This window comes from Urocitellus parryii, chromosome 7, assembly GCF_045843805.1.
Source record: "Urocitellus parryii isolate mUroPar1 chromosome 7, mUroPar1.hap1, whole genome shotgun sequence".
In the NCBI taxonomy this organism is placed as follows: Eukaryota; Metazoa; Chordata; class Mammalia; order Rodentia; family Sciuridae; genus Urocitellus; species Urocitellus parryii.
The window spans coordinates 156,614,034-156,625,865 of NC_135537.1; the positions used below are offsets into that span (position 1 = coordinate 156,614,034).

Here is an 11,832-nt window from a genome sequence, read left to right on the forward strand (position 1 = left end):
TTATGAATTTAAAGAATTTAGAGATGATTTGGCCCAAATAAACACTATGCTATGATCAGGATGGTGACTGGTGTTACAGGAGGGTTTATGATGAGAACCAGCAGATTCCCACCAAAACTCCCCCCCACCCACTGCCAGTCCAGCTCCCAGAGGTCCACATTTTAACCATGTCCATATTTAGTTGTCCTGGGTAGTTATTTTACAGTACTAAATAACATACTATCTGATTTATTAATTTTTGTACCATCCCCCCATCTTCTCATCCCCCACTCTTGTGTCACTTCTCATTATTCCACTGAGCAGCTCTGCAGCCTCATGGACTACACCTCCAAACATCCATCTGCTAGCCAAGCAGCATCCTTGGCCTCTTAGGCTAAAGATAACAGATCGTACTGAGAAACTTGTCTTTAGGGAGTACACAAAAGCTGGAAGATAGAGGTTGCCCAGCAACTATTTATGTTGGCCTCATATAAATAGTAATGGCATAGCACCAAGTCAAATTTGAAATATCAAATTTTCTTGCAGTGTCTACAATACCTGAACTAGTAGTATTACAAATGTTTTGCTTTCAGAAGATGGCGGCCGCTGTTCACTCCCGGTTTGTGCGGGCCTTGTCAGTGTCACCTTCTACCATTTCTTTCTGCAGTAGCCACTTCTGGGGTTCATGGCCCACCCTGTCACCAGATTCATCATGCTCTCATTCCCCATGGAAAAAGTGGGCGTTCCTCTGTCAGTGGGGTCATGGCTACTCTTGTTTGGAGCAACAGGATTCCTTGGCCCATATGTTGTCAACCATGTTGAACGGATGGGGTCACGGGGGATCATACCATATAGGTGTGATTCTTATGATATTTCATATCTTTAGCCCATGGATGACCTGGGCCAGATTATCTTTCTGGAAAGGAATGGAAGAGACAGAGATTCTATCCGAAGAGCACGGGAACACAGCAATGTGGTCATCAATCTTGTTGGATGAGACTGGGAAACCAGAAACTTTGATTTTTGAGGATATTTTTCATGAAGACTCCCCCAAGCATTACCTCAAAGTTCTAAGGAAGCTGGAGTTGAAAATTTCATTCATGTTTCCCTCTCTGAATGTGGATATTAGAAGCACTTCTAGATATCTGAGAGAGAAGGCTGTTGGAGAGAAGGAAGTGAGAAATGCATTTCCAGAATCTACCATCATAAAACCACCAGGCATCTTTGGAAGAGAGGATAGATTCCTCAACCATATTGTAAATATTCGTTGGGTTTGGTGGTGCACCTCTTATTTCCTTGGGCAGGAAGACTGAGAAACAACCAATATATGTTGTGGATGTATCCAAAGGAATTATTAATACATTTAAAGACCCAGATGCCAGAGGAAAAACTTTTGCCTTTGTTGGGCCCAGTTGGTACCTCCTCTTTGACCTGGTGCAGGACTTCTTTGCTATGGCTCAAAGATCCTTCCTCTTTTATCCCTTGCCATGCTTTGCCTATCAGTTGATAGCAAAACTCTTTAAAATAAAACCATTTGAGCCCTGGACAATAAGGGATAAAGTGGGATGGATGCACATCAGAGACATGACATTGCCTAATCTGCCCTGCTTAGAAGACCTTGATATTCAGGCAGTTCCACTGGAACTAAAGGCCTTTGAGGTGCTATGGCATCATTGCACTTATTGCTAGCTGTCTTCTGAAATTGAGGATATAAAACCCGCCAAGACTGTCAACATTTAGTACCCCCTGAGCAGCCTGGTGTCATTTGAGTTACCTGGCTATTGAGCAACCTGAATTCTTTAGAGGATCCTGTACATAGTGAATAAAATCCTCCTATTAAACATCTGAAAGTAAAAGAAAAAAACAATAGGAAAAAAAAGTTTTGCTTTCTATTGAACTGGTTTAATAGAAGGATTTTGTCAGAAACCAGAAAATAAATGTACTCAAATATTATTCAAAGTAACCATGCCATTGATGGGAAAAAAAATGTAAGATTATGGTGAAGATATGCTCTATTAATTAAAGAAAAATGCATGTGCTTAAATGAACAAGTTTTCAGATGGGAAGTTTAACTGAATGTTTTCTTGGCAGAAACTAGAGAAATAAGGAGTCTTAAAAAGAGGGAGAGAGGAGGGTTGGGAAAGGGAGAGAAGTTAGAATAAATTTTTTAAACATCATGCTATGTGCATATATAAAAATACCACAGGGAATTTCACCTTCATGTATAAACAGGAAGAACCCATCAAAAGGAAGGAAATAGAGAGGGAGAGAGGGAGAGAGAGAAAGAGAGAGAGAGAGAGAAAGAGAGAGAGAGAGAGAAAGGAAAGAAGGAAGGAAGGAAGGAAGGAAGGAAGGAAGGAAGGAAGGAAGGAAGGAAGGAAGGAAGGAAAATCAGTAGAGCATCAGGGAAGGAAAAGAGGACATGAACAGAAATCAAATTCCATGAATGTATGAAGATACTGAGATGAACCCAGCTGCTATGATAACTCTAACACTATTATAAAAGGGAGGGCGGGGATCTTGTGAAAATAAAGGGGAGAACATTGGAATAGAGGAAGAGGATTGAGGGGGAGGGAGGAAGGATGGGAAAATGGAGGATCTGCAAAATGAAATTGACCCATTTATGCTATATGCATGTATAAATAGTGAATTTCAGTTTTATGTTTAACTATAATGCAATAACTAAGAAAATTAAAAAGTAGAAGACAAGCAGAGTAGAAGAGGGGGATCGGGGGAGGGAGGAGGGGAGGGAAAGAAGAGGTACTGGTGTTTGAAATGTAGCAGATTATGTTACATGTGTTCATGTATATGCCAAAATGATCCCCACTACTAGGTATAACTCTAATGCTGTTTTTCTTTAAGATAAATGTGCAGTAAGATGGATCAATTAAATGAGGAGATGAAAAGATAGAAGGATAGATACATGATAAGACAAACTAGCAAAATATTGACTATCCCATTTAAATGACTGACATATATTCATCTACTCTACAATTCTTTCAGGTTTTTTGCATGTTTTCACAATTTTTATACTGAGATAGGGAAAACAGAAATTCCTAATATTCTTCTATTGACATTGGAAATGCATTGAGATGATTTGTATGAATACAGCTTTAGAGTATGTCTATTATTTTTTCCAGAATAAAGATAGAACATTAAAATAATCCTGAGCTAAAAATATTCCCAGTGTGGCTCCTATAGGCCAAACAGTGTTCACTATCAATGTTTTCTAGTAATCTCCTAGAAGATGCATTTGCACCAATATCCTTCCCCCAAAAAAACTGCATCTTGAATATGATTTTCTCAAGTTTATCTCTTAAACTATTAGTCAGGAAAGGCCAACAGCTTTAAATTTATTTTAGTACTGAAGAGTAAACACCTGTTAATGCAGACTAGGAGAGGAGAACCAGGAGGAAGTCTTTTTAAAAGGCAATGTAGGAGTATGAGGCTTGCTGAGCTATGACCAGGAGCCTGCTACTCCAGAGCAGGCCACAAGGGGAGGGAAATTATAGGAGCTGAGAAAGCAGGAAGGGCCCAGCTGAAAGCTATGATCAGTGGATTAATCTTTGTTCCTTGTGTAATAAGAAACTATCACCATTTTTAAGGAAAAGAGCTTGACTAGTTTGTGGTTTAAAAAAAAAAAAACTATTTTGACCTAATGGAGAAGTTATTGGAAAGAAGATGAAATGGAAGTCAAGAGATCAGATTAGTTAGATGTTCCTTCTCATTAACCCTCTCACTATCCTACTCCACCTATCTATCTATCTATCTATCTATCTATCTATCTATCTATCTATCTATCTATTTTTGGCTCCTTCATTTCTGTTTTGGGAAAAAAAAGCAATAGCACCTATTTGTTTCTATTTGTGCAAGTGTGTGTGTGTGTGTGTGTGTGTGTGTGTGTGTGTGTGTAGTACAGACCAAGTCTCCTATATTATCATGAACAGAATCCCCCAAGGAGCTCATTAAAAACTCAGGTTTGGGGGTCTTACTCCAAACCATTAGCTAGACCTTCTGAGTACTACTAACAAGCATATTACATAAAATTATATCCCTATAAATGGACTTTTAGCAAGTGTTCCACTGATCATTTCATAAGGGCAACATCTGTCCTGCCTTTGGCTTGATGTTCCATTGAATTTTTATGAAAAGTAGAATTTGATGTCTGGTTTGAGCTCTCTCAGAAATTAGTGCTTTAAAGAGATTTGCCTGAGGGGCTACCATGTAAGAATTAACAATGACTTCATTATCACAGGGAGCAGGCATTTAAAATCTTATCACAGGAAGGAAAACAAAGCCAGCTGCCATTTGTTGGGAGTCCATGCACTGAGAAACCCACACCTGAATTATCATGTCTTACCACATGGAAGTCAATGCTCCTTGAGGGCAGGGTGACATTCATGTTGACCTATTGAGAGTAGACTTGATGCCAATGCAGTTAATTAATACTGTCTTTGTTAGAAGAAACACATGTGCATCCCTTCACATATTTCCTATTCTCTCATTTATTCACCCCAATAGTCAATACTCATCATACTTATATGTAAAAGGAAGGTGTAAAAAGAATTAAGATTAGCAGGACAAAAAAAAAAGTTCAAGTCATTTAGTTCCTCAAAGGTAGTTTATTTATCACAACACTATAAAGTCATCTCCCATAGCTATCTCTAACCCCACAATGTGGGAAGACCCTTGACAGTTTTAGGAAATGATCACTGACTATGTAACTATCAGGCACTTCTCATTAAGTCATTAAACCTCTTTCCCCAGGAGAAAAAGGACCTCGTGTAACAAAGGAAGGCATTTTTACTCCAAGGATAGATCTGCTTCAAAGATACCTCATGCATGGCAAATAGACATCCAAGCAAAATAGAAAGTAATTTCCTAAAGGTAAGAGGATCTTCTGGACTTACTGCCCACTTAGAGGTCTGATCTAGGTCTCCTCAAATCCACCCAGACCATGGGGCTGCTTTGACAAACACAGGAAATTCTGTCCCACAGTGTATTCTGCAGCCTGCCCTGGAACACTTTTGGAACCCAGGACCCCAAATACCTAGATGCAGTCTTGCTGTGAAAAATCCCAAGCAAGCCACCTAAAAGGTCAGACCAGGTACTGTGGTGCACACCAATAATCCCAGCCTCCTGGAAAGCTGAGGCAGGATGATCACAAGTTCAAGGTCAGCCTCAGCACCAGAGTGAGACCCTGTTTCAAAATAAAAAATTAAAAGGGCTAGGAACATGGCTCCGTGGTCTATTAACTTTGGGTTCAATCCCAGTACCACAAAAAAAAAAGTCAGGCAGGAATGTGAGGAGGGAGCTAGCCAGCCCCCCACTGCTCCAGAGTCATCTCAGCAGAAGCATGTTTTGGGGTTCCACAGCAATAGATAACCTGCAGGGGAGCCTCTGAGGGTGTCTGATAAGGAAACGCCTTGAGACAACAGGGCTTGATCCCAAGGCTGAAGCCATAATGGAGGGAAAGGTGCCTAAAGGAACCACTAGGGCAAAAGACCGTGTCTCTCTCCCAAGAGTTGCTATTTAAAGCAAGGAAAGGGAAGGCAATCTTAAAAGATGACTGTGACTACACTGCCTGCAACCCTTGGTGAAGAGACACCTGAAATTTAAACTACAAAAAAAATACAGCCTGCCTCTGAGTATGGGCAGTTCTCAATGATGAGAAATGGACTGAGTCGTCCTTATCATTTCTTTGAAGGTTCAACTTGGGAAAACCACTGAGACCCTTTATTTCATTCATCCTCTGTAAAATGGCCAAACCTCTTACCTTACCAAATTTGGAAAGTTTTTATGTGATTGTTGCAGGAGAAGCGGCAAGCAGCACTTGGAGAGGAGGAGAACTCCCAACTTTATTTTTCGCCTGCGGGCCCAGAGGAGAGATCAGACTCTAAATTCTGAGTGCCCATCACCAGTTTTTCACAACATTTATAAACTATCTAGTTTCATGAATTTTTCTAGTCTAAAGGATGCAGGAAGCATGGTTTACAGAAGCAGAGTGTGATAAGGGGAAGGACCGGCTCCTCTTAGAAGTCCTTGGATAAATCTCTAGCTTTGAGCCAGCAGCCTCCAGAAGGAAGTTTATACTTCAAAGGAGTAGATTCCTAGGACAGTTCTTTATAATCCAAAAGATAGGAACCTATGGTTAATTAGGCTTCCTGAAGAAAGGCTGAGAGAGGGGAAGGGAATGGACCCTGTCCCTAGGCATTGGTTTCTTACCATAATATTTTTAAAATTTCATTTCACAACCAGGTCTGGTTTTGCCATCACGTGATCAATGAAATAATGAACATGAAATCACTTTGAAAACTATAAATAATATGTGAATACAAAAAAATAACTTGAATTATGACAACCACCTACTCACTTTATTATATGCCCGAATATGTTTGGAACAAATAAAAAGGTCTTTCCTTTGCTTCCCAGGTACATATTTATGTGCACGCGCGCACACACACACACACACACACACACACACACACACACACATGAAGGACAGGTAGGTTAGTTACTTCTTCCAGAGTCACTGACTAGTCAGAGATAAAGGTAGGTTTCAACTTTAGCATGTTTAAATTCCCAAATCCATGCTTTCTTATGCCTCAGTGAGTAAAATAATAAAAAAAAATAAAAAGAAGAAATAATAAAATAATAATGATACAGAACAATGAAAAGTTTTGCTTCAAGCCCTTGAAATATTTTTTTTTCCTCCCTATACTATGGCCAAGCACAGGTATTTCAGTGGCCTATGATATCACCATGACAACTGATCCAACCCAAGGCTAGCTTTCCTTTAAACGTGTTCCAAATCACCTCTGTGGCCCGATCGCTCCAGGGCTTGCTGGCCTTGTGAATTAAACAGAGCCAGTGAGAGCGATGAGTAAACTAATTTCCACTAAATGTCTGTACTCATCAACTTAGAATGTGCAGATCTGGATTTCTGGGTCCAGCCAAATGCAAGGAAAAGCTTGACAAGGATTTAATTGAGGATTGCACCAGAAACAAGTGTTGAAAATAGAGCAGAAGGCTCAGCATCCTTTTAGAGGAGACACACACACTTGCTATTCTCCTATCTTTTTCCCCCTCCTCATTCTTCCCACCAACACAGAAACCCATCTTAGACTTCCAGCTATGCCATCCCATGTGGGAATATTGCAAGGTTTAACCATTGACCTGCCGAACCATCTCTTCTGTGTACCCCAGGGTGCCATGTGATTCAAAGAAAACCTCTCCATCCACCCTGAGGGGCGTTTAGAAGTATAAAAGGCAGAGAGCATTAAATTGCAAGGAAACATGAACTTCAGCTATCTTTTTAGGCTGAATCAACAGAGGAACCTCTTTTTTTTTTTTTTTTTTTTTTACAGAATGACTAGATTTGGGTTGGGTGAATTTCACTGGGAAAGTTTGAAGGTATGTGCTGAGGAGGACTTGAGTTAGGTTGAAAGAAGAAGAAAAATTAGGGGTCACCCCAAAAGGAGAAAGGACATGAAAGGAAATGATTCTACAATGTCACTCCTTTCCCATGACCTACCTAGCTTTCAACAAATCCACTAACCACATAAAATGCTCTGTGTGAATGGATTTCTGTAGAAATTGATGAAAGGGTTAAGTTTTATGTCTGGGTTGATGTGGAACAAAACAGAAAGTACCTGCATCCTTCCTGGTATGGGATGTACATATGCTAATATGGAATTGGGGAGCAGCAGGGCCCATGTGTTAGTCAAGGTTCTCCAGAGATACAGAACCAATAAGATATAAATGGTATAGACAGAGATGTAGATTTAGATACAGAGAGAGATGAACATGGGGTTAGAGAGAGAGATAGAATCAGAGATAGAAATACATGAGAGGGAATTATTTTTTTAGGAAACTCGGTGCACATGGGTATGGAGACTGAGAAGTCCTTCAAAATGTCCAGGGCAAGCTAGTCAAACGAATTAGTCTACGTTCAAAATCTTCAGACTCAGAGAAGCTGATGTGTAATTCTCATTCTGAAACCAAAGGCTGGAGGACTTGGAGTTTGATGCCCAAGGACAAGAGAAGAATGGGGCCCCAGACTTGAGAAAGAGAGAATGCGGCCAGCCCCACCTGGGGGAGAGCTGGATTTTTTTTTACATGGTCCACTGATTCCAATGACAATCTTTTCATACCCAGAAATCATGCTTTGCCAGCTATCTTGGAATCCCTTCATCTACTCAAGTTGACACTTAGAATTAATCATCACAGACGGTAAAATCAGATGTGCTCGATGATTATTAGAAAAAGAGGTCAAGTCTTTACACTAATATAGAGCAGGGAATCTGTACTCGGATCCAATTTTAATGAGATCTGTTAGGGACAAGAGTGCTCCACATCACATATGGATGGCGTATGAGAATACCTGGGACTTATCATGTACTCTTCTTTTCATTAATTATCTTATTCATTCAATACCTTCTGCAGGTTATTATGCTAAACAAACTGTCTAAGTCCAGGGCTGCTCAAATGTATTTGCATTAAAATGACCCAATCATTGTTTAAAAAAAAAAAAGATTCTAAAGATTTCCCCCACCACCCCAAATAATCTGATTTATGTCTGGGGTAATACCCAGAAATTTTGATGCATGTTGTCTATAGACTTCACTTTAAAAGGATACACACCTAATCTTTCATTCTAAAAACTTACAGCATAGGAGGTAAGACAGGTTCATAAACAAGTATTGTAAGTGCTGTGATTGCTGAATGCTTCCGTACAAAGGACAAAGGAGGAAAAGCTCATTTCTTCTTGTGCAAAGGACTGAATGGGGGACATGACAATAAGACTGAGAGAGAAAATTAACTAGAAGTTAATGAAAAAGTTTGGGGATGAATCTCTAAAGAAAACGGCATAAAACAGGTATGGACTAAAGAGCTGGAACTGAAAGAGGTTGAGAGTGGTTGACGGAGGGTCAATAAAGGACTCAGCAAGGTAAGCTACTAGATAACCTAGGCAAGATGGCGCCAGCTTTTGCCAGCCATACATGGAGTTGGACAATGGGGACATTGCGGGGACTAGAAGAACTCACCAAAAGTGGACAGGAGGGTAAAATAATCCATCTTTCTTTCCTTGAGACTTATTATAGCTACAGAATAAGAATCTGATATTAAATTATGGTTGACCTCTGAGCAAGAGCTTAGAAAAGCTGATCCTAATAGAATATTAAAGTTATTAGATACAATCTTAAGAAGAAAAAAGAACTTCTGGGTAACAGCAAGCCACTATGGCTCCAAGGAAAGGTACATATTTCTGCCCTGATGATGACATCCTCATCTGTTAATTTGTAACCAGAGATGGCCCACATCCTGAATTTCAATCTACAGGTTTGGAAATTAAGTTTAGCATTTTTTTTGTATATTATCTAAATCCCATACTAATCCTGGGTCCAAATCCAATGTCAAATCATGGCTAGAGTTGTACATATGAGAGATCTATAGCATCCAATAAAATAAGGTTATTATAGCCATTTAGTTCAAAAGGGAGAATCAGAGATGAATATAGTCATTTTCTATTCATTCTTTAATTTTTACTAAATATCAATTGGTACATATTTGTTCGAGGTTGAATAGCAGTCCTAATAAGCTGGCTGAGTGAGTTTGATTTCTAAAATGCCCCACTTGTTCTCACTTGCTCAGAAATTCCTATGTGTGTACACACATTTCTATCTAAAAGTGGATAGTCAGATATCCATCAACTATGGTTTGTTAAAACCTTTAAGACTTCTGCCATTCTGAACAAAGGTATGGAGTTATCTGCCTTAGTAATCAAGTATTAACCCATCAAATGATTGAACCAAACAACGTTGAGGAATGAACGTAAACATTAATACCATCTTAAGTAATATAAACAAGTAACATACTATTGCTCATTTGGAAGCAAAACTTTGGTTTTACAAACCACTTGGAACCATCTCTTTAATTACAATGACATCAAATGGAACAGATTTCAGATTGAAGCCCAAGTGATAATTTTCACATTCCATTTTTCTTGAGCACAAGTTCTTTAGCAATGTCATTATAGTATCACATATTAACCAATATTTGTCACCTAGGGAGCTTAAAAGTCATATTCAAGTCCCTGCAGATATTGAGTGGCAAAGCCAGGTATCGATGCCAAGCCTGTGCTATTTTAATAATTATTAATAATCTTAAAATTTGTTTTCAGACTCTTAGTAACACAGCATTTTCTTGTCTGGGAGGACTCCATGGCATTATAATTTTTACAAGGGGGCGATATCCATTGCCAAAAAGAAGAACCTTGGAAGATTTCGGAGATTGGTTCAGCAGTCAACAAAGTATAAAAGGGTAGACTCGTTCTTTTACCCTAGTGTGTAAAGTGTGATGCAGTCTATGGAAGCATGGGAAAAACCTCAGGCTCGTATTTTCTTGAGACTGAGGTCACAGGTCAGAAGAGCAACATTGGATAACAAGAAGATATCTTAGTGCGGTCTCATTTAAATAAAGAATATGGTTCATGCCTGTAATCCCAGTGACGCCGAGGCTGTGGCAGTTTGAGACCAACCTCAGCAATTTAGAAAGGCCCTAAGGACTTAGCAAGACCCTGTCTCAAAATAAAACATAAAAAGGGATGTAGATGTGGCTCTGTGCTTAAATGACACTGGATTCAATCCTGATACAAAAAAAAAAAAAAAAAAGGATAACTACAATTTTAAGTAATGCAAAGTCACAACTTCTTTAAACTATGATGACTCTATATGCTGGAAAAAAACTGTAAACTGATTCTTTAATCGACAAGATGAGGAAATCATTGGTACAGACTGGTTACCTCTGAGGCAGGACTGAGCTGTCTAAAAGGAAAAAGCTGCTGGGAGAAGTTGAAGACAGAGGAAAATGAGTCAGAGGTGAAAGTGGCAGTTTTCACTGACTGTCCTATGAGAAATGCACCCTGCTTGGAATACCCAGCCTACTCAGCAGGACTTTCTGTTCTCAATAATTCCAGGTTAAAGAGAGTGGCACTGGTTGACCCTCTGAAGTGGTTCTGCCTGGAGGGTTCTCTGTGTGTTTATTTTAGGTGCATGTTGGCTGTTTTATCTTTGCTATTTTATGGAATAAGTGAGCTTTCAGCTTATTTTACTTTATTCCACCCATTTCTCTTTTACTTTCATTTTTAAAAGTGGAATAGGAAATAACACAATGATAGAGGTAGTTATAAAAATAGTCGGGACCCCAAAAAGAACAAATGGCCTCTACTCTGCAGAGCCCTAGGATTATAACTGAATCCTAAATGCAACCAGGGGGGACAGGCTCACCTAAAGAGAGAAAGAGGCAGGAGGAGTGTCAGGAAAGAGATTCAGAGACAGAGAGATAAAAAGAAAGAGGAAGAAGGACAAGAAAGAGGAAGAGAAAGAAGAGAAGAAAAAATTATTTAAATAGGGATTTGATTTGTATTTCCCTGATCACCAGTGATGCTGAACATTTTTCATATACCTCTTGGTCCTTTGTATGTCTTCTTTGGAGAAATAGCTATTTAGGTCTATTGCCCATTTTTTATTTGGTTACTTGTACTTTTGCTATTAAGTTTTTAAGTTTCTTCTATATTCTAGAAGTTAAACCCCTTGACATATAGTTTGAATATATTTTCTCTCATCTTATAGTTTGTCTCTTCATTCTTTTCATTGTTCCCTTTGCTGAGCAGAAGCTTTTTAGTTTTATTTAATCCCATTGGTTTATTTTGCCTTTCGTTTCCTGTGCCTGGGGTGAGGGTGGTGGTGGGGGCGGGGGGCTTCTTTAAAACAAAATCCTTGTCCTAATGCATTTCCTCTGTTTATTCTAGTAGTGTCAGTCTCACATTTAAATCTTTAACCTATCTTGAGT

General features: G+C 39.2%; 1 pseudogene; it reads left to right on the forward strand.

The window, feature by feature from the left end:
- Nucleotides 1-572: 572 nt before the first annotated feature.
- On the forward strand, nucleotides 573-1,719 carry LOC113195683 (NADH dehydrogenase [ubiquinone] 1 alpha subcomplex subunit 9, mitochondrial pseudogene; annotated as a pseudogene).
- The last annotated feature ends 10,113 nt before the right edge of the window (nucleotides 1,720-11,832 follow it).